The following is a 25,203-nucleotide window of genomic DNA, read 5'->3' as shown; positions in this document are numbered from 1 at the left end:
TATTTGTTCGTACATACAAAATTATTTTCATCATGTATAAACCAACTATCATACTATACAAATCTATTTTTGTATGTATGAAATATTATTTTTCTTTAAATAGGAGGGTTATAGAATTCATTTTCATTCACTTCAACAGTCTCTTTTAATCCTTCTCTCTTAGAAAGGCCAATTCTATCAAGCGCGGTAGAGTCACTAAGGGTTCATCTTCCAAGAGTGGAGACAAAAACATTATACCTAAAGCAAATGAGGACTCTTACTTTAGGTTTGTCTCTGCTAAAATCACTCCATCTAGACTTTTAATCCAGGAAGACATCCACTTTCAAGTAATGCCTCTTTTTGCCTCAACCCAATTTGCATTCATTCTAACTCTAATTTATGCTTACCATAAAGAAACCTTTCACTACTTGTTGGAAAATATGACTTTTAGTGAGGATGAGAGTAGGATAAGATCATATTTTCTAAAGAAAAGGGTAGAAATCACGAAGGAAGATTTAGGAACTTTTCTGCATTTAAGGACTCAAGGAATTAGAGCACACACTATGACCTCCAAATCTAACTTTGATTAGTCTGAAATAAACAAAGTTCTTAAAGGGGTTGCCAAAGTTGGTCATTTTCCTAGGGTCTATAATTTAAATCAAAATGTCAGCGTCATCCAGCATGTCCTTAGAACTTCAATTAATCCTAAAGCTAGTGATCGCATAAAAATTACTCCTCTTCTATCTACTATTACCTATCTAATTATAACTAGACAACCAATAGATGAAACCAAACTCATTCTAAATTACATTCATAACCTTTCTTAAATTGGGCATGTTTCTCATAGGAGAAAGAAAAATATTGCTCTAGGACATCTAGTGACCTATATCTTAGAAAAGAAGTACAATATTATTCATCTTGAGATTCCACTTGAAATGCCAATCGACTTCATCGATGCTTTATTTTGAGCAATTTTTTGGAAAGAATGACAATTCAAGTGAAGATATTGAGGAAGATGGGGGAGCACTTGCACCTACTCATAGACTTGACTTTCAGGAGATGGTTCAGCATTTTGACTGATTAGAAAGTCATTTTGAGCAGCGCTTTGATCAAATTCAGACTCACCTAAACCAGCAGGATGCATAGTACCAACAAGATATGGGTTGGATCTTAGGATAGTTTGAATCTGTGAGCACTAACATAGCTATGATGAATAGCTATTTTTTTATCTTCCTCCAGCCTCCTCCTTCAGACCAGGGCCCCTCAGAGTTCTAGATGTACTTCTTTTGTGTTGTCTTTACTAGTCCTTTGAGATGTGATTAACTTAGTGATCTTTTCAATGCTTTGTGTACTTGTCCCTATTTAGATTTTATGTTAAAGATGTTGGTGTTATGTTATTTTTTGTTTTTATGATTGATATCAAAAAGTGCTTTAATATATTTCATCTTTAAATTAATATCAATAAAAAATGTCTTGTTTTGATTAGTTGCTTTTATTCATTATTTGAAATGTAAGTGTGCCTATATGATAATCCTATGTTATTTGATCTAAAAAGTGTTATAAATTAACCAACACTACAAAAATAATTTTCTTATGAAATCTAATTTTTCAAAAAAATTAGGTTAACTTGTAACTCGTTCAATTTAAGGCTATCAATCCCATGTTATTTTTAGGAAAACATAATTTAAATATTATTAATATTATTATGATGTCTTATTATTTTTTATTTATCTTTTCAATATAATTATCTTTATAATTAGAGAAATTTAATTTTTTATATTATTGATTTTGGAAAGATCAATTAAAAAAAGGAGTATCAAAAAGAAATGTATAAGTGTACAAAAATCGAAAAAAAATGCACAATAGTTCGCAAATTGAAAAGAGGCAAAAAATTAGCCCAAATACAAAAAGATGCACAAAGTGTGCCACAAATATTTGAAAAGATGCGCAATGTCGCCAACTGAATATATTTTTTCTTCTATCGTTTAATATTCAAATTCAAATCAGTCTAATCTTCAATTATGTTTTATATTATAGATTGAAATTATCTAATCTTTATTTCATCACTTTTGTAATAATTTTTATTATCTCATTGTCTTAAATGTTTCATGACCTTGATCACTTTTTCTTATCTATGTTATACTTTAATTTAAATGTTTTGAATCTTTATTTTTATCTCTTGGTCATTAATTTTGTTATTGTAATTATAGTTCAATCTCTTTCAAGATCAATTACTAAGGTTTCTCATATGACTTCTTCCATTTCAAACTTCTTTTTCTTTTTTTGTTGTTGTCAAAAGGTGGAGTAATATTGTTTGGTATGTTAGTATTGTTTGGTTTGTTAGTGTTGTTTTATCTTTGTGTTTATTAGTTTTGTTTTGTTTTTGTGTTTGTTGGTGTGTGTTGTTTTGCTTTTGTGCTTTGTCATTTATAAATAATAAAATAAATAAAAAATAAAAAAAACTTTGGTTTGTTCTTAAAGGAATTCTCTTGAATTCCCATGTTTATTCATTTAGGGGAGTTAAGGAGAAATTTAGGATATTCAATTTTATTCAAATAATAATTATTTTGCCATCATCAAAAAGGGGGAGATTGTTGAGATTGTTGCTACTTAGTTCTTGATTGTTAATATTCTTATAACTTTTATATTTTTTTTATGATTCCAAATATTATTGCTTTAATTATTATTTTTCGTAACATATTTTGAAAAAATTGCTTTATTGTTTATGTGTACTAACATTTCAAGGAAGTTATACTCTTGATTGTTGAAGACTTTAAATCAGATCAATTTAGGGGTTATTGTAATTGAAGTCTTTATTTTTCATTTTATTGAGTCTCAGAGAGTGTGATTTTTCAAGGGCAATTGAAAGAGAGAGTGTGTGAGAGTATTTGAGAGAGATTTCTTACAAGTGGAGTGTGAAGGGTTCACAAAGTTACTCAAAGGTAAGGATCTCTTTGTGATTTTGGTTTTCACTCATCTTCTTGTCTTCTTAGTTTCTCGTGAGAAGATTTTTGAAGAGGATACATTACTCTGTCAACACTTGGAGGGTGTGAAAGGATGACAGTTCTCTGCTGACACTTGGAGATTGTGAATAGACGATGGTTCTTTGCCGACACTTGGAGGGTGCGAAAGGATGACCGTTCTTTACCGCGCCAAGGATTGGTGAAAGAGTGGTTTTTTAAAGGCTTCACTATCTTGTTGTGGGGGCAAAAGAAGAGACACTTTGGTAATAGTGCAATACCTGAAGAGGGAGTCTTCACGGAGTGGATGTCGATCGTGTTTGACCGAACCACTATAAATTCTTATGTCTTTTATTTTCCATATTTTATTTAATGCAAGTTATTTACTGTGGTTGAAAAGTTTTATTTTGAAACTAAATTAATTTTCTATGAATTTTTTAAATCAGTTTTATATTTAAAAAACCCAAGAGAATTTTTAAATTACCAATTCACCTCCCCTCTTGGTTAAACTTGGGACAATAGCTTAGGTTTAACAACCTATCCAGAATCAACAGTATCATATAATTTGGTGGATATTATTATTGAGTAACCTTACATACATACAGAGGGAGAGAAAAAAATATTTTTGAGAGAGTTTTTTTAAGTACTTTGTAATATATGATTTTGGCTTCGTATTGCATGACATTTTTATGCACTATACAATTTTAATTCATATTATATGATTTATTGTGCTGTCTCAAAACCCTAGCCACCAGGGTTAAGAAGATACTAAATAAGTGTTGATTTGGTACGATTTGGTTTGTATTATACGCCATAGTTAAAATCATTCTTAATTAATCGGTATGATACAATTTATACAATAGGATTGATAGTGTATAAAATTGGTCTTCCCAAAGATTATACCAAACAAAATCCATGATTTTTGTACTGATCATACTGTACGATGTCTACAATGCTAGAAAATCAATAGTGTATGAAGTTGGGTGTCCCAAGGGTCATCCCAAACAAATAAAAGAAATTTTTATATTTCATACCATAATATTTTTATCGTACTATACGAAAAGGTATAAAGGTTGAATAATTTATCTACACAACCTTACTGGACGAGTCTAAATTACACTATTTGTACTGTATGATATGTATATTGTACTGTATGAATAGAAGATGGATATCTTGAAAATTATGGTTTTATGAAGCCCACAACTTAAGGTTTTCTAATACTTTCGTTAGTAGATCTTTGGCTATTGAGCCATCAAGAGAGAAAGCCATGAGGGAGAGGAGAAGAGAACTTTGTGAGAGAAGAGAAGGAGATTTGTGAGGAAGATGTTGTAAGGATATTCACAAGGTTGCTCCAAGTAAGGATCTTGCCTAGTATTTACAAGTGTTTGTCAGGATTCTCTATGGCTCCAAAAAGAAGTTCTTCAACAAAGAGTATGGTTTTCTGACCATCACCTATAGGATGAAAATATAGTTGTGATTCTTTGACAATCACATAAATGGTTAAAATAGAGTTGTGGTTCTCTTACCATCATCTAACGAGGCAAAATAGAGTTGAGGTTCTTTACCTGTAAAAGAGTCACGGATCTCTGCCACACTAGGGTGGTGTAATCGCATTTGTATAGGCTTTTCTATCTTGTTATGAGAGCTAAATGAGAGTCACTAGTGTTAAGTGTAATTCTTGGAGATGGAGTCTCTAAGGAGTGGATGTAAGTCAGGTTTACCAAACCACTTTAAATTCTAGTGTGTTTATTCTGATTATTTTCAAGACTATATATTCTACAATTATATGTGTGGTTAAAATTTTTTATTTATTTTTTTATTGTGAAATTTACTTATTTATGTATCCATTATATCGATTATCATGTGTGAGTTTGAAAAAGTTTTAAAGAATTTCTTTTCCTTAATGAATTTTTTAAATATCCAATTCACCTCCCCCCCCCTCTTGGTTAGCCTCGGAACTAGTTTGTAAGGGCTTTAACCTCGAGCTAATTCATGAAGGTTTAACAACTTTTATGAACTTTCCAGTGGTATTAGAACAGGATTTAAAAATTAAGTTTTAGAAAATTTTAAAAAAATAATCAATGGCTAACTTTAGAAATTGAAATAATGTGGAAGGATATTCAATCACACGACCACTTTATTTGATAATATTCCTTTTAATTTATGGAAAATTTATATGTTTACTTTCTTATAATCAGTTAATTATAACATGTGGATATTAGTTCATGTGGGATATTATACACCTTAAAGTTTAGTTAATGACATGAAAACATAACTTCCTTTTTTTCTAATTAGAGTTTAGAAGATAGAGATTTAGCTAAACTTAATGCTAAATACTTAAATTGTTTCTTTTGTCATTTAGATAAAAACAGTAGTATTAAAGGCTAAATATTTAGATATTTCCTCTAATGGAGGAGAGGAAGATATCACATTGATAAACTGACAGTTCAGAAACTTTCTAAAGAAAAAGAAAAAGTTTCATCAGAAGTGGAGCAAAGGTAAAAACTACAAAAATTTTAATGCTTCTTCTGATATTATCTGTTATGAATGCAGAAGACTATGACATGTTAAAACTTATTGCCCATATCTTAAAAATCATCAAAGCAAGGAGAAGGTTGAAGAAAAGTCCAAGTTTTATAAAGGTAAGTGAAGATCTCAGAAAGCATTTTTAGCTGACTTTGCTCAGAAAAGATGGTTTTGATTTAGATAAGGATCATATGGCTTTACTATATGAGTTTTATGAATTGAGTAAGAAATATATTGCTTTATTTGAAACACATAATTATTTAAAACCTTTGCATCTAGATTTAGAAAAATCATTTAAAGAGTTAGTAGCTTGTGTTAACATTTTAGATCATAGTGAGTACTCTTTAAAAATTGAAATATCTACTCTTGAAAGTGCTAATGAAATTCTATTAGAAAAGGTAAAGGATTTTAAAAATAAGCCTGCTCTTAAGCACTCATCATATCATGCATCTCATAAACCTAGGAATAAGAATCATAACTATCATAGGTTAGTTAACCATTTTCCTGATATTAAATGTTATTCATATGGCATGTTAGGACACATTAGCCGCACTTTCACAATCCACCGTCGAACACATTTAGTGTGGAGGCCTAAGTTGCATCAACCATGGCATGGAATGCATTTTGATGCTTTATCCAAATTCTAGAAAGGACCCAAACTCACTTGGGCTCCAAAATTATTTTTCCATTATCTTGGTATTTAAGGGCACTCACAAAAGATTCAGTGGGAGCATGTGATTTTTGGGCTCGATATTTATTTCCTATCACTTGAAATCAGCCATTCATAAGCTTCTCGACATTTATGTTGTGTTTCTTGTTTTTTTGTAACTATGTTTATTTTTTTATTTTTAGTCCTTAATTTTGCATTGATCGTTTAATTTCTTTTAATCCTATTGGTCTTATTTTTACTTATTATCGTTCTTTATGATTTTGTTCGGATCATAACACAAACCACTTCACTGAACCTCACAGTCTTTTTCTATAAAGCAAAATCTTCATCTTCTATCATACTATATGAACTACCTTCATAATGTATGATCTGCACAACACTGCTTTGATCATAACCCTTGTATTAATGTATGATCCTGATTGAATCTATGATTAACAATCATACAGTATAAACATCTGCTTTTTTCGATGATACACGTGTCAATCCAGATTGGGATGAATTTATTTTGATTGGTATGAAATTTATTGTTGATCGAACTATATAAAAACTTGTTTATATTATATGAATCATTTCATCAAAGGTTGTACTGCCTGACTCCTCAGGATAATCTCCCTATCTCTAATCATCTGGTATAATATATGATTGTACTATATTATTAGATAACCTTTTTGATCATCTGGCCAAATTGATTACTCATAATCATCCCGTCAAATCTCATGATCGTATTGTATGATATCTTATACTTTTATTTAAATTGCCTTAATTCATTCAAATTATTCACACAATCCTTCTAATCCTTCATGTAATCTTAATATGTGCATTGGCAGGAGGTGGAAAGCTTAGTCGCCAAACCCAGGGTGCTTCCTCCTCTTGTAGCCCTACCGATGATCGCTTTCTGGTAGCTTCTGATGAAACAACCTACCGTAAATACAAAATGCCAAAATCACTCCTAGGCTTCTTAACCAATAGGCCTTAAACTTCCTGATAATGAACTTTTTTAATTCCACTGCACTTCTATTCCTTTTGACTTTCGCCTATCTTTTCCACTCTGAAATCCTATATGAGTTCCTTGCAAATATTAGGATTAATGGGTATGCTACATTAATGTCCTTCCAAGTTTATTGTTAGAATGTGGTAATAACCAAAGAAGATATATGAATCTATCTTCACTTAAACACCCAAGAAAAGAGGCCCCTTGATATAGCCTCAAGATCTAATTTTGATTGGAGTGTTGTAAATCTCTTACTCAAAAATGTTGCTCTAAACTACCACCAAACCTTGGTTCACACTCTTAATCAAATTGCTAGGGCTATCCAGCATGTTCTCAAAACATCAATCATCCCTAAAGCTGGAAACTGGGTAAATATCTCTCCCTTAATTTCAACTATTGCATACTTCATATATTCAAACACCCAAATGGATGAAGCCAAATGTTAATTGATTACATCTAATATCTTACTTCCATTCAACTCCCAGTAACTAGAAGAAAACAAAACATTACTTTAGGATATATGATTGGATATATCTTGGATGAAAAATATAATATCACATATCCTGCTCTTCCTGACCACACTCCAATCTTCATCTTGGATGCCTCCTTTCGTATACTCTTTCTTAGGGAACATAAGCCAGAAGACCCATTGTTTTATGAAGAGGAGGTGTTTCCCCTGCACCTGCACTACCTCCTCACCACTACATATATGAGGAGTTAATTCAGCATTTTAACAAACTTGAGACTTGCCTGGATCAATATTGAACCTAACATGATAATTATATGGGTTAGTTCAATGAGAAATTTGGAACTATCCCACAATAGTTCTCCTACATCCAGCAACAGTACGATAGGTTTAACCAGTTCTTCCAACCACCTCAATAACCACCATCGAATCAGGATATACTTCTGTTATAATTATTTTTTGTTTTTGTTGCATTCAACTTTTCTTTTTGTCTATACTTGTTTGTTTTTATTTTGTTTTGGAATACATTTTCATTCTAGTCCTCATTCTATTACTAAACATTTTTCTTATAATAAGTAAATAATTTTGTGTTTATGTTCTCTGTCAAGTGGTATTTTTTTTTTTCAAGTGGTATTTATTTTTCTTTCAAGTGGGTTCTTGTATTTCGTACAATTGTGAGTTGTTTTTTATGCTCATTGCTTGAGAAAATTTTTAGACTAGTAAAATGTTATTTTTATTAATTGTACTTTACAACATATATTCTTACTGTATGAATTAAATCGTACTATTGACTTCGATCGTACTATACAAATGAACTCTTACTGCAATGCTCTTTTCTGTTTGTAATAAAAATACTTCTATTATGACTTAAAAGTTTAAATAAGTAATTGCTAACATTTTTAAAACTCAAAGAATAAAAAAAAATCATGAATTTACATATCCTTTCTTATTTCCTTTACATGTTAATTCCTTGTGTGAACTTAAAAATCTAAATTGAATTGGAATTGAGATGGTTGAAATGAAAACATTTTTTATTCTACTACATTTTTTATATCATGAATATATTCTTCAATTTGAAAGATGAAATTCATTAACAAAAATAAACAAAACAAAAACATCAAGCCTTTATCTCACTACGTGGGGTGAGCTACATGGATCTTTTTTCTCCATTATGTCCTATTAAAAGTAAAATTCTCATTTAAATCTAATAAATAAAGGTCATTCCTAATATTTTCTAACCAAGACTTTTTAGGTCTTCCTCTATCTTTCTTAACATAAGTCAAATCTAATACATCTACTCTCCTTACTGGGTAATCGAAAGGTTGTCATTTTATGTGACCAAACCATCTAAGGAAATTCTCTCTAATCTTATCTTCTACTGGAGCTACTTCAACCTTTTCACGTATATGCTCATTACGTATCCTATCTCTAAGGGTAAAGCCACTCATCCACCTCATCATCTTCATCTCTGCCACACTTAACTTAGTATTATGCTTCTCTTTTAATGGCCAATATTCAGCAACATAAAGCATTGCAGGCCTCACCACCATCATATAGAATTTTCCCTTAAGTTTGAGGGGTACTTTTCTATCACACAACAATCCCGATGCATTCCTCCACTTCAACCATCCAACTTGAATTATGCTGATAATATCCCCATCTATTTCACCATCACTCTGAATAATAAATCCAAGATATCTAAATCATGTACTCTTATTAGTGACTTGATCGCCAAAGTCACAATCCCCTCACTAGGTCTATTACTACTAAAACTACACTCCCTATATTTTGTTTTAGATCAACTCAAGCGAAAACCTTTAGACTCTAAGGTTAACCTCCATAATTCAAGTTTACCTTCAACTCCCTCTCTAATCTTATCAACAAGAATCAACAAGAATAATATCATCATCAAGAAGCATACACCAAGGTACTTCCTCTTGTAAATGTCTAGTGTGAACATCCATGACTAAAGCAAAAGATATGGGCTTAAGGCTGATCCTAAATGTAACCCAACCAAAATAAGGAAATACTTGGTTAAACCATCTTGTGTTTGAACACAAGTAATAGCTCTTGCATACATATCTTTAATGATTTGAATATAAGCATTATTAACTCCTTTATTTTAAAGAACTCTCCATAGCACATCTCTTGGAACTTTATCATATGCTTTTTCTAAATAAATAAAAATCATATGTAGATCCTCCTTATTTTCTCTATATTTCTCCATCAAACCTCTTAATAAATATATGGCTTCAATAATCGACCTACCCGACATGAATCCAATTTGATTTTGAGAAACATTAGCATCACACCGTAACATATGCTCCATAACTCGCTCCCATAGTTTTAAAGTATGACACATTAACTTAATTCCTCTATAATTCGCACAATCTTGTGCATCGCCTTTATTCTTAAAAAGAAGATGAAATTCATTATTTTTTATAAATTAGGCTATTTATTCCTATTAGAAAGATCTGGTTTACTTCATAGATTATTCCTCCCTATATGAGAGAGTGGGTTACTCTTCCCTTTTATTTGGAAGATAATCGTTACAACTGGGATTCTTAAAGATTTAGAAAGAAAAAAGTTTGCGAAAAATAAAAGAGGCATAAAATGAGCCAAAAATGAAAAATACATAATGATGTCAAAAGTAAAAGATGCACTAAGTGTATCAAAAATAAAAGATGTGTAATGTATGTTGAAAGCTCATAAAATAGAAACAAAATGAGCCCACCTTAAATTAGCATTTCTTTCTAGTAAATCTTTAAATCTTATAAAATATTTATGTTTCATAATATGTTTAATACTTGATTGTGGAAAATCTTGGTTCTTCATTCATCACTTTTACATTATTATTATACTCGATATATGTCATGCTAGCAGTCTAAAAAGTTTAAGTTTTCCTTTCTAATTGTAATTTATGAATTAGAATTTTGTTTAAATAAATAATTTTAGCTTTTTATAAAATTTAAGTTGGGTGTGCAAACTCTAGAATCTAATTCCTTTGGTTGCAATAAAGTCAACACTTACCTAATTTGATCTTTTCTATTTGTAGATTACATTTATTACATCATGAAAAATGCCCACGAGAGTTATCATTATTGTAATGTTCTTTCTTTACCTAGAGTTATTAATCTTTTTTCTATTTATGTTTTTATTTCTATTTCTTTTTTTCCTTCTTGTTGTTTTCCCTCTTTTTGTGATGTCAAAAGGGGGAGAATTGTATTGTTGTTGTTGTTGTTGTTGTTGTGTTGTTATGTGTTATTGTGTTGTTATTCATTTGTTGTTTATATAGTTATCATCTAAGTGAGAGTTTTGAGACAAGCAACTTTTTGAAAATATAAAAATAACAATATTTTTAATCATAAAAAAGGGGGAGATTATTGCAAACCTGGTCCAAGTACTATGAGTTTGATTATAACAAATATTATTAAGTTTGTTACTATTTTTTACTATTTCTATGATATTCTATTTTTGTTTTGTGTGTACTAGCATTTCAAGAAATTAGTCCACCGATCACTTACAGTTTTGATCAGCTCAAGACTAGGAAGACTCGGGTTACAGTCTATTCTTTTAAAATTGTTCTATATATTTCCCTTCTTGAGTCGTATTATATGATTTGGTGGATATCATTGCTGAGTAACCTTGCACACACATAGGAGGGGAGAGAAAAATATTTTAGAGAGAGTTTTTTTTTTTTAAAGTACATCATACTGTATCATTTTGGGTTCGTACTATATGACCTTTTTTTCACTGTACAATTTTAATTCGTGTTGTATGATTTGTTGTGTTCTGTCAAAACCCTAGCCACTTTGGTTAAGAAAGTTAATAAATATGTGTTGATTGTACGATAGAATTTAGTTCATACTTTACGCCCTAATTAGAATCTTTCTTAATTAATCCCTCAATATTAGGTAATTAAAACATGGATAATTATTGTGATCAATCATATTATATGATACAGTTTGTACACTACTATTGAAAGTGCATGAAATTAGTCGTCTCGAATATCATAATTGAATGAAATATATGATTTTTTAACTGATCATATTTTACGATGTCCATAGAGCTAGATGATCGATAGTGTATGAAGTTGGTCATCCCAAGGGTCATCCCAAACCAACCCAAATAAGTTTTATAGTTCATATCATATAATATTTTTTTTGCACTATATGAATTGTTATAAAGGTTGAACATTTCATCTGCATGACCTAACTGAACATGTCTAAATTACACTTATCGTACTATATGATACATGTATCATTGTGTACGAATAGAAGAAGGATCTCTTAAAAAAATATTATTTCTTGAAGCTCACTACTTAGTTTTCTAATTCTTCTATTAGGAAATCTTTGGCTGTTGAGATTTCATGGGAGAGAGCCTTAAGGGAGAAAAGAATAAGAGCTTTGTGAGAGAAGAGAGGGAGATTTTGTTAGGGAAAAGTTGTGAGGGGATTCAAAAGGTTGTTCCAAGCAAGAATCTTGCCTACTATCTACAAGCGTCTTCCTCGATTCTCTGTGGCTCCGTGGAAGAAGTTCTTCAGCAAAGATCGTGGTTCTTTGACCATCACCTAGAGGGTGAAATAGAGTTCTAGTTCTCTGACCAACACTTTGAGGGTGAAAATAAATTTGTGTTTCTCTGGCCATCACTTGGAGGGTGGAAATAGAATTGAGGTTCTTTGCCTGTAAATTAGTCACAATTCTTTGCCACACCGGAGTGGTGAAACAACATCTATACTGGCTTCTCCGACATGCTATAAGAGCAAAAGGAGAGTCTCTATTAATTAATGCAAAACTTATAGAGGGATTCTCTAAGGAGTGGGCGTAGATCAAGTTGACCGAATAACTATAAATTATGATGTATTCAATCTGATTATTTTAAGCACTTTATTTTCTGCAATTATATATATGGTTAAAATTTTTTATTTCTTTTATTGTTGTGAAATTTACTTATTTATGTATCTGTTATATTGATTATCTTGTGTTTGTTAGAAAAGGTTTTAAAGATTTTCTTTTCCCATAAAAAATTTTTAAATATCCAATTCCCCCCCTCCCTTTTGGTTAGCCTTGGCCTAATTCTTATAGGTTTAACAACCTTCACAAACCTTCAATATAATGATAAAGTAGAGTATTGATCCCATGAAAAAAAAATATTTACATGTAAATACTAGTACTTTCTACTTCAACTACAATAATTATACTACTCAATAAAAATAATTTTGGTGAAGATTCAATCACTTAATTGAAAACATAATTAAGTTAAATACTATTTGTATAAATTGTTTTGGATTGATAAAATATTAATACAATATGTTTCCTAATGATTCTTTTTTATATTGATGCTATTCAAAATATATGCATCACCGTTTGCTTAGTCACTCATCAAGAAACAAAGGACAGATTAAACCATCCAACATCAATACCACTCTAAATTCTCATTATCTATCTCCATATGAGAATCTTATAAAAGTAAGTAAAGCATCATATATTGTTAAAACCCCCCCCCCCCTCATGATAATTCATCTCTATAAACTTTATACATGACAAGCACTATGTCTATGCTTGTATCATACCAATCTAACATAACTAATTGTGTTTGCTTTTCTACTCTTAGGCTCTATATTACACCTAATATTAACTACACATGTGGCCTCTATATGCATTAAATAAATACCTTTGTATATTGAAAACATCATGAATTTTTTTATGAAAAGAATTCAATAGTACTCCACTTTTCTTTTACACCATCAATCTAAAACTAGATTCAGCTAGACATGAAAAACAAGTGAAGCAAATATATTTTCATTAATTGCACAAACAAAATAAAGAATAAACGAAAAGATATCAACGAATGGGTTGAATGAACTATTTTTCACTCCTTGAAGCCAAGCACTCTAATGGAATGTATCTAGCTAGTACTTCTCAGAATTCACTTACTTGTCACTACTAAGAAAAAATCAGAGAATTAATATAAAAACTTAAATTAACAAAAGTGATTGAACTTTCTTACTAATATTACAAATGAACTATTTATAAAAATATATATAGAAAATGGATTCTAGCACAATAGTGCTCAAAATAATTATGCCATGGTGCTAATAAATTGAACTAACACCACAATTCTAAAGGGTTTCTTCTACTGTGATACTTGCTGACATTGACCCATTATTTAATGAATAATTGTGTTGGTTTTCTAGCATATCAAGGCCTAAATAAATACAATTGTAACACCCTAGCACTATTATAGTTAAAATTACACTTTCATTAGTTTACCTCCCTTGTATTAGCTCTCTCATCTTATCCTTTATAGTTTTTATATAAGATTATATTTCAAATATTAAGCTTTCAATTATACCAATTTTTGAATATACTCATCTTTTACTTTTTATATTTTCTTTTTTTTTTCTTTTTCAAAATTATTTTTAATTCTTTTTATTTTTCTTTTATGGAGTGCATAATTAATGATTTTGAATATCAGCTTCTACTTTAAGCTTTTCATACAATCTTAATAATTTTAATGTATTGACTTGATGAGATTACTAATTTCATCTTCATATTAGTTATGATTTAAAACTTTAATATACTTATATCTAATTTTAATACTTATTATTCATCTTACAATTTTAAAAGTTAAATTCATAAAGGTATAGCTTATAAATTTAAATTTGGATAATAACTCAAATGGTTGAATGAGTTACGTATTAGTTTATCTAACCTATGAATTATAAACATGATTCATTCAAACTAGAATCTAGGACTTCATTATTATCCTAATTTTTAATAATTTTTCATTATCATTCTTATAAGGGTTAGTTAAATAATCAGAATAAAAAAGTAATTCAAAGATAATAATAATTTAAGCATGAAGGGAATTTGCTAATATACAAATAAACACATAAACAAATACTACAAACACATGCTTTCATATGAGTGATAAAAAGTGCATAAAATATGTTTCGAACACAAAAAAATGATATATCATTAACATAACATAACACAGTTACAAGATAACCATTGTACATGGCACCCAACATTCAACAATGACTCTCAAAGCCAAAATTTTTCAGTTAAGTACAATTATACAAGCCAATATCTCTCATCTCTTTCTCTTCTACAAAACAATGATGTAGAATAGTTAAAAAAAACATGTACATCGTTAATAATGCTTCAATACTCTAATTACATGGTTTCAATCTATACCCATTAACTTTTATGGCTTATAAATTTTTCTTATACTATATCTTGATATCACAATTAAAAAAAAAAATCTATTGATAGTGAAAGGGGAATCCATCCTAATTTGATTTTTCCATGATAATACTTTTCATTATAATCAAATAGCAACACATCTTTCCCAAAAAAAAATCATAAAAGTAAACTCTACAACCATACATCTTCCTTATTTCTACCATATACTTCTTCTTATCTTCATGCAACTCCTCTATACATTCATTTAACTTAGTAATATTGGAAAAATTTTGTATTCAAAGAAGTGAAAAAGAATCCTCATTCTTGGCATGATTTTCATTTTGATTCTATAAAGAAGATGGTGTATAAATGATTCTACCCATGGCTTAGACTTTTCCCACTAAGTTTATATTCTTCAGCTAGACTGGATAACTAACTAAACCTATGGTTGGGCTACCTTCCAAGCAGAGCTAAATTTATAGTGTTCATACAGACTTGCCCATATTTTCCATTTGGCTAAGGTAGATGATTTCTACCCTTCAATTGGGTCCAATTGGTATCTATTTCCATCTCTTTAGGATTAACGTCAGTGTTACTAAAAACATATCCAATGAGTTTACTACTCACAAAAATTACAAGCTAACTTTGTGGAGTTTCCAAATTTTTAATTGAAGCCGCTTCATTTTGTAATTGAGTTCCCAATTACATGACCACATCTTTTAGTGGTATCTTTCTTATTCTATACTGATTTCTTTGATTAAATCCAGGATGATATGCTAGTCTTGGATTATTATTATCTTGATTTTGATTAATTCAACTTGTGTCTTGGTTATTTTTACTTGAATTCTATTGATTTCCATCATTATTATTTGACCAAAAAAATTTTGGGTGATTCGTCCAACCTAAATAATAAGTATTTGAATAGGGATTTTTTTTTTTTAACAATCAAATTTATATTTTCAATCCCATAGATATCATTTTCTTCCATTGATCTTTTATCTCCAAATGTAAATATAAATAAAAATATAAGCCTAAAGTGCTCAACTTCTTTGATATTGATGTAACTTGTGTAATCAAAATAGATAAAAAAATCATTTTCATAAACTTATATCACTCTCTTAGGATTCACTCTATGAACAGACCACAAGAAATTATTTGTTGTTAATTCTTCAATTAATTCATAAGCATCTTCAAAAACTTTAACATCAAAGAACCTCTAGCTTCAGCATCAACTATGGCTCCAAAGGATCCAACCAATTCATATTAAAAAATTTGAATTATTAACAAATAAGGTAAGGCATGATGATGTCACTTTCTAAGCATCTCCTTGAATCTCTCCTAACTCTCATAAATAGATTCTCCTTCTAACTGAGTAAAAGAAGTTATGTCATTTCTAAGCTTGGAAGTCTTAGAAGGTGGGAAATACTTTACTAGAAATTTTTGGGTCAACTCATTCCATGTGGCAATAAACCTTAGGGATAAAGAGTTTAACTACAATTTTGTAGTATCACTTAGATAAAATAGGAACAATCTAAGTTTATTGCATCATCACCAACACCATTGTACTTGAATGTTACATAAATTTCTAAGAAACTTGTTAAATTTAGGTTTGGGACTTCAATGGGAGTTCCCCCAAACTGAGAATTTTGTACCATCTAAATGATTGTAGGTTTTAATTCAAAATTATTTTCCTGGATGGCAGGTCTATTTATGCTTTGGAGAATTTCATCTACTAAATGGTTTATAAAATCCTTAAGAGGTCTAGAATGATCTAAGTCTTAAATAGGGTCGGTCATTTTAAGAATCTTTTTGGTGGTTCTAATTTTAGAAAGGGTACTCTCAATTTTAAAAATAAAATTTAAACATGACTCCCCTCTATATCTTTTAAACTTGCAACCACATATATGCAATCATTAAATTAATATAAAATAATAAAGGAATATAGTAGCGATAAATATGCAATTGTTTCAATAATATAGTAAATTTATAAAACAAATTCTTCCTCAACAACGGCGCCAAAAATGTGATGGGGGCGTTGGAGTAACCTAAAGAATTATGAAAACTATTTAAAGCTCTATCAATCGTTAAACAATGCTTAGGTTTTCTTTGATATAAAAATTATAAAAACCCACTAAATATACTCAAGTATACATGTCAAATAATTTAATTTCCTTAGATCGTACTGTGCTATAATCCTCTTTCCTGATGCGTTATGGTGCTTTGGTGGCGATTTAGGGTTCCTACTTTTTTACTGATGGTTTTGTCCTCGTGGCGTGATTTATTTGCAATTTTTTCTCTCATTTTCATTTCTGTTTCTTTTCCTTGTTCCTTTCGTGCATTGGTTTAAGTTTTTTGTCATAGATTTCTGGCTTTTGGAGATGATAACTCCATCATCATCCATCCCCTTGACTTCCACTCTTTTTTATGGTAAATCTCAGTCTTTTAAGGATGATTTGCCTGGTTCATCTGCCTCTACCTCTAAGCTTCATTTTGTTCATACTTAATTTAATGGTTGTACGGCTTTGATGTTTGATGACTCCATGGTTTCTTAGTTGGTTGTTTCATTTGTATTTATGCTGGTTGGAAAGTTCCTCCTTAGGCGACCTAACCTTGATGTTATTTGAAATTTTTTGTTAACCTAAAGTTTTCGGGTTCCTTCCATATCAGCTTACTTGATTAGAGGTATATTGTGATCCAACTTTCCACTGATCTTAATTATAGCTAAATTTTTGCTTGGAGATCCTACTATAGTCAAGCATGTCAAATACATTTACTCAAATGGACACTGGGATGTTCGGGAGGAATCCCCAATTTCTCATGTGTGGATTTCATTTCAAAATCGGAGACTACATTTCTTTAATTCTAAAATTTTATTTTGTTTGGCTTGGAGTCTTGGTAGGCCTTTATAAACTGACCAAGCTACTGCTTCTATTTCTCGATCGTCTATGGCTCATATTTTGGTTGAGTTGGATATCTCTAAGAAACATCCAAATAAGATCTGGATTGGGTCAAAGTTGAATGGTTATTTCTAAAATGTGGAATTTGAAAACTTGCCCATTTTTATTCTCAATGTAAAATGCATGGCCATGGTTTAAATGAATGTTATAGGTTGCATCCTCACCTTCGTAAGGAGAAGGATTCTTCCAAACAATTGTAAGGAAATACTGTGAATTTTGATTCTCATGATAATGTCAATCCTAAGCTTGGAGAGCTTTAGGGAAATACCCCTAAACTGATTGAGATTAATGAGGACCCATTACAATTAGCTTGTACTAATACCGAATCTTTTGTTACTAATGTTGATTTCCTAATCATGTCCAGGGAGAAAATTTTAACTCTACCTTTATCTTATGAGCAAATGTTGACTATTATGACTAACCAAAATATTATTATTTCTGATGCTATTAGTCCTTGTATTATTAATAAAAACCTGTCGGACATGGATTTTATGTTGCTTTCAACTACTTGTACTAATACCTTGGCTGTGAATGATCAGGAGAAAGTGGTGGAAGCTAATACGGGTATTGACTTATGTAGTAAAGAAACAGTTGGGAATGGCCACACCTTAGAGGAGGGTGAATTGGCTAGGGTGGAGGATAGCCTTTCCTTTGAGGAAGGCAATGCTGAGTTTATCATGAGTAATAAAGGAAGTATAGAGGATGAATGTATGTTTTAGGAGGGTGAATTTCCTCAATAGGTAAGGCGGGTGGGTGGGCTAACATAATGATAGTATGCTTCCTTCTATCTCTCATTATCATAGTGATGCCTTTACTAATAATGAGGATATGTATATTGTTGCTAAATGGTTTACCAAAGATGATAATGATATTAGCTTTACTAAGATTCAAAATAGGAGAGGTAGGAAAAATAAGAATATGACTTTATAATCTTCTAGGACCACCCATCATTCGCAAACTAGTCAATAGCATTTTTATTATGTTTAAAACTATTATTTGGAATGTTAGCGGTCTTGGTTGCCCCTCTTCTAGGTTGAGAGTTAAGAACTTATGTCGTATTTATAATGTCTCTATTCTTGTTTTTCTTGAACCTCTTATTAATATTTCTAAATTACCTAGTATTATTATATTTTTGGGTTTTAAGCATTTTGTTTTGAATCCTGCCAATAAGATTTGGGTTTTTTGGAAGGATCCTGTTTAGATTGATGTTATTGGAGAATTTACTCAAGTTCTACATTGTAATATTGAATTTGTAAATTTGAATTGTTATGCCTCTTTTATCTATGTTGCATTTGCTCGTAATATTAGAAAAGTGTTATGGGAGAAACTCGTTAATTTTTATTGTATTTTCAACTTGCCCTGGCTTATGGGTGGTGATTTTAACATGATTTCTAATCCTTCTTAGCATATTGGGGGCTCTACTCCTAATTACCACTTTTTGGAGGATTTTAACAATATGATTATAAATTGTAATTTAATTGTCATTAGTTTATTTGATAATAAATTCACTTGAAATTGTGGTCATTTATGGAAATGTTTGGATCGTGTTTTGTTTAATGAAAATTTTCTCAACTCTTTTAATGATATTTTGATTGAGCATCTTAGTAGAACTCTTTCTGATCACTCTCCTATGTTGATTGCTATTAAGTCTAGGCAGATTAATTCTTTGCCTCAAGTTATATTTAAACATATGTGGTTGCTTCATGAGACTTTCCTGGATGTGGTTTAGGAAAATTGGCATTCCCCCTTACATCCTAATAATTCTGTTCTTGGCATGAAGATATTTTGGTTCAAACTAAAAAGATTAAAACAAATCATTAATTGGTGGAATCACAAAATTTTTAAAAATATTTTCACTACTATTTTGATTGTTGAAGATAAAGTGAACTCTATTCAGGTTAACAGGCAAGTGTTTACTTCTGATGATAATTTGACCTTGCTCAGAGAGGCTAAAGATTGTTTGTTTAAATTACAAGCTTAGGAGGAAGCCTTCTGGAAGTAAAAAGCTATTTTGAAACACCTTGTTTAAGGTGATAATAATACCAAATATTTTCATACTTTAGTTAAGAGGAAAAGAGCCAAAAATTTCATTAATAAAATCAATCGTGATGATGGTTCTATTATTGAGGATGGAGAGAAAATTGCTAATTTGGCTATTCAACATTTTCAAAATTGCCCCAATAAGGATTTTACTCATGCTCATATTGACAACCCTACTATTATCCCTAATCTCATATCTCTGGAGAATAATGAGTTTCTTTCTAAACCCTCGTCTTTCAAGGAAATAAAAGAGATTATTTGTGACATGAATGGTGATTCTGTGGTTGGGATGGATGGTTTTACTACTAAGTTTTGTTCCATAAAGCTTGGAATATTATTAGTCCTGGCCTTCTTTCTACTATTTTAGATTTTTTTGTTGGGCACAATTTCCCTAAACTTTTTTACTTCTACTTCTATTGTGCTCATCCCCAAGGCCAACTCGGTTAGTAGTTGGAATAATTTTAGACCTATTAGTCTTTGTACCTTTTTTAGTAAGTTGATTCCTAAAATTTTTATGAGTCATTTAACTTCTATTCTTCCTAAAATTATATCTCCCTATCAAATGGGTTTTGTTAAGGGCAAAGCCATTACTGATAATATTCTTTTGGCTCAAGAATTTTGTCATGACCTGGATGTTAGGGTGAGAAGTAGCAACATTATCTTGAAGCTTGATATTTCTAAGGCTTATGATAACATCGATTAGAATTTTCTTTACAATATTTTATAATTATTTGTCTTTAATTCAATTTTTATCAGTCTTATCAATAATTACATTAAAGGATCCTATTTTTTCCATTATTGTCAATGTCAAAAGCACTGGGTTTTTTTTAAATCCTCTCATGGTATTAGATAGGGAAATCCTATCTGTCCTGCCCTTTTTATTATTGTGGTGGAGAACTTATCTAGAGGCCTTGCAAACCTCTTTGACCATCACCCCAGCCTCGATTTAAGAACCTTGGGTTGTTTTTTAATCTCTCACTTATGTTTTACTGATGATTTTATTATTTTTACTAATGCTTCTATAAATCAAATTAATAAACTCTTAGATTATTTCATAAATTTGAAATTTTTAGTGGGCTTTCTTTAAACAAAAATAAATGTTGCTTTATTTCCCCTAACAAAGTGCCTCATACTCATATTATGGCTACTAAAACGCTAACTGGTTTTGTGCAATCTCAAATGCCTATTAAGTATCTTGGGGTTCCCCTTTTTAAAGGTCGTAAGAAATCTTTTCTTTTTGATGAGTTGATTACTTCGATGCAAAATAAGCTTTTGTCCTGGGATTTTAATTTTTTGAACTTTTGTGGTAGGCTTATTCTCATTTGAAGTGTTCTTTGCTCTCTTCCTGTTTATATTTTTCAAACTCTTCAACCCACTCAAAATTTTTGCAATAGGATTGATAAAATTATCAATAAGTTTTTTTTTTTTTTTAAAGGGGCTAATATCAAATCTAAAATTATCTGGTCCCCTTGGGACAAGTGTTGTGGTGTGTTAAGTGAGGGTGATTTGGGTTATAAGAGCTTGCTTGATTTTTCCTATGCTTTTTCTTTCAAGTTGTGGTATACTTTCATGCTAAAATGAGCCTTTGGGATAAATTTATGTTTACTAAATATTGTGTGGGTAAACATCCCACAATTTACTCCTTTAAATAAGGTGATTCTAAAGGGTGGTTGAGACTTTGCAAGGTTAAATGGATTGTTGAGCCGCATCTTTCATGGGGGCTTGGTGGTGGGAATATTTTCTTTTGGAAAGATCTTTGATTAGGTCCTCACTTTATTGACTCTATTATTATTACTTCTTCCACTAATGTGGTTAAGGTGAACTTTTTTATTACGAAAAATTGTTGGGACTATGATAAATTTGTGAATATGATTCTTAAATCTATTATTCAACAAATCTTTAACCTTCCCCTGAACACTGAATCAGAGGATTTATTTTTATGCAATTTGTCCAAAGATGGTGCTTTTAGATTAAAGGATGCTTGGAATGCTTTTAGAACCAAGAATAATGTTTCTATTATTTTCTTTATTATTTGACGCAAAAGCATTCCTTCAACTATTACTATTTTCATCTAGAGGATTTTTCATAAGTTCATTCCTACTGATAATAATTTAATTAATAGAGGTTTTATTTTACTTTCTAAATGTCAATGTTGCTATCATATGACGAATATGTATCGTGTTTTTCTTTCTAGCCCTTTAGTAGTTAAAACTTGGACTTACTTTGATGATATTTTCAAACTAAATTATTTTGATACTAAACTTTCTATTAATGCTATTCTTAAGCTTTGGTTTGTCAAGTCTAAGGGTCATATTAGAAATGTTATTCCTTCTCTCATTTTATGATATTTATGGTTGGAAAGGAATAATTCTCTTTTTAATGGTGTTGGCATGAACCATCATAGGATTATCAATAATGTTAAAGACAAAGTTATGAGACTCTTCTCTATTAATCTACTTTCTTATAAGAATTTTAAGAATTATTACTTTGTGGCTTCTAACTTAGGTCTTAAGTTGGATGGTGTTCATCATTCTCCTTCTGGACCTAGGATTATTTACTGGATCAACCCCCTAATAACATTTATAATTTGAATGTGAAGGGTGATGTTAATCATGATTATTCGGGGTGTAGTAGGATTATCAGGGATAATTATGGTAACATTATTATGGCTTTTGTGGGTTCCTTACAGAATTGTGATGTGAATTTTGGTGAGCTCTTGGCTATTCTTTATGGGATTAGATTATGTATTTCTCTTAATATTTCTAACATTGGTATTGAAGTTGATTCTAATTATTATATTCAATGCTTAAATAATCTAGATGATTCTATGTACAATTCTAATCTTTTTTATCTAGTGAGGGATATTAAATAATTAAAGATCTTTATTAATGCCTTCTTTCTCATGTGTATAGGGAGGGGAATGCCTGTGCTGAATGGCTGGCTAATTGGGGTTCTAATTTGGATTGTTTTACTAATCTTGCTGCAAAAAACTTACCTGTCCTTTTAAAGTGCTTCTTATATTGGAAAAAATTGGCACCCCTTATGTTAGAATTTAATGTGGTTAGGTCTTTGGACCTTGTGATTTGCCTTGTGGTTGCCTCTGTTTTGGTCTGCTGGTGGTTGTTGGTTGGTTGGCTATTCTTTTTTTTTTTTTTTTTTTTTTTTTTTTTTTTTTTTTTTTTTTGAAGAAAGCAATATAGCATTAATAAAAAAAGGAAAAGCCAAAAACCTACAGAGAACAAGCTAAAGATTCCTCCTTCAATAGATTAACAAACGGAGGAGGAACCTTATCAAGAAAAATATCATCCCAAAAAAAGATGAAAAAACTCCAAAGTTAGCACATAAATTCGCTAACTTATTACAATCTCTTTTAATGCAATTGAAAATAACATAATTAAAATTTTTAGCAAAAGAAATTTTATCAATACCTTTCCCTCCTTTTTTGAGAGCTTTGTGTATGAACTTGATGACATTTGCATTATCGCTCTCAATAATGATTCCTTTATACTCATCCATCCGATCCTTGATCACATCTTTAATAGATTTTATGGCAAGAAACTCTAGGTAAGTGATATCCCAATGAATATATAGTCTGCCAAAAGCTGCTACTATTCTTCCTTTGTGGTCTCTAACCACTCCTCCAATGCCTCCTTTGTAGGAAGAAAATAATGTCGCATCTACATTTACCTTGATCCAATCGAGTGGAGGAGAGTACCAACAATTTTCCAATAGCAAAAGCTGATTAGTACTCAACCGGCCCGTATTGATATAATTAGGAGCATTAGAAACTCCTGCATAGCTCACCGCCTCAGCTGCTATATGTATCGAACTCCTTTATTTCTTTCCATGAGCAAGTTCGTTTCTCTCTTTCCAAGTAAAGTAAATGGTATTACATAACAAAAATAGATAGAAATGCATTCTATATTTCCAACCAATTATACATCTCCTCCTTAGAATTGAAATGACGAATAGCAAATCCCCACATGTTCAGCTGCTGAATTACTTCTCCAATCTTGTAGCATCTACTAATCACATGACTAATGTTTTCTTCCTCATTACAACCTCTTGGGCAATATTCAATCCTTTGAATTCTTCTATACGTTAAGAATGAGTTGGTTGGCAAAGCATTGTTGAAGATCCTCCACCAGAAATTTTCCACTCTAGCATTCAGTTTTGATTTCTTCAACCATTTTCAGCATTCACTATCAGTGTTTTGAGTAGCCTTATTAACATCAGCCATTGAAGTTATAGTTTTCCCTAATTCATGTGAATGAGCTCTATTTGATCTTCATTAAGCTCAGGTTGAATTTGGATCTTACAAATTAGTTCCAAAAGGTCTTTCCTGAAGAATTTCTCTAGCTCTGGAATGCTTCAGTGATCTCCCGAGATAAATCTATCCACTGTGAAGGATTCGATCATCTCCGCTTGGGAACTGACAAATGTAGGCCATTTGTTAAGACTTTTGTCCATAATACATATGTCTCATGGACATCAATAGATTGACCATTTGCTATGTTCCATCTCACAATTGGTTTAAGGAATTTACCTCCATCCTTAATTAGCTTCTACACCGTTGAAACAGATTTAATCCTATTTCCAGCATTCCAACATGAGTCATATCTTAGATACAATGTTTTATGCAACAAGGAGTCTCCTTCTTTCAAGTATCTCCAAGCTAATTTAGCCCTTAGAGGACTCGTTTTGTTGGAGCATGAATGTAGCCCTCTTCCTCCATATTATAGAGGTTCACACATTTTATTCTAGCATACATAGTGCAAGCTATGCCCCTCATTCAACTTATTCTAGATAATGTTACGACATAATTTCTCTATTTCTTCAAGAACACCTCTTGGAGCTAGAGAAACCGTAGAATGAAAGGATGGAAGTGAAAGGATTATCGTCTTGACCAAAGTAATTTTCCCTGCCAATGACATGAACCTTGATCCCCAACTGTTTAGCTTCTTCAGAACTTTATCTATAATGAATTGTAAGTCCACCATGGAAATTCTTCTTAAAGCAAATTTAGTTCCAGATAGTTGAACTCCTTGACCTCCCTAAATCCCATAATGCTTTTAATATTCCTTTTCTTCCTTCTTTTGACAGCTTTCCCAAATAAAATCCCATATTTGCTTATGTTAACCTTTTGGCCAGTCCAATCACAATACCTTCTGATAATGCCTTTGATAATCTTCACAATTTTAATTTTTTCTTCAGCAAATAAAATGAAATCATCCGCGTATAGCAAGTGAGAGATCCGAGGGCTATTGTGGCTCACCCGAACACCAATTGCTTCCTTCTCCATAATAGCATTAGAAAGTAGCTAAGAACATAGAATAAAAAGGTAAGGCGACAAGGGACATCCCTCTCTGAATCCACTCCTAGCATTGATCCAATTAGAAGGATTCCCATTGATCAAAATAGGGAAAG

General features: G+C 31.0%; 1 non-coding gene across 1 annotated transcript; it reads left to right on the top strand.

The window, feature by feature from the left end:
- Nucleotides 1–16,073: 16,073 nt before the first annotated feature.
- Nucleotides 16,074–16,180, top strand: LOC114579133. Its single transcript, XR_003699983.1, has one exon. It is a non-coding gene; the product is annotated as a small nucleolar RNA R71 (small nucleolar RNA).
- Nucleotides 16,181–25,203: the final 9,023 nt, after the last annotated feature.

The sequence above is a fragment of the Dendrobium catenatum genome, unplaced genomic scaffold (assembly GCF_001605985.2).
Source record: "Dendrobium catenatum unplaced genomic scaffold, ASM160598v2 fragScaff_scaffold_21, whole genome shotgun sequence".
In the NCBI taxonomy this organism is placed as follows: domain Eukaryota; kingdom Viridiplantae; phylum Streptophyta; class Magnoliopsida; order Asparagales; family Orchidaceae; genus Dendrobium; species Dendrobium catenatum.
The sequence above is the reverse complement of the archived record's forward strand: the minus strand, read 5'-3'. Positions and strand labels throughout refer to the sequence as shown.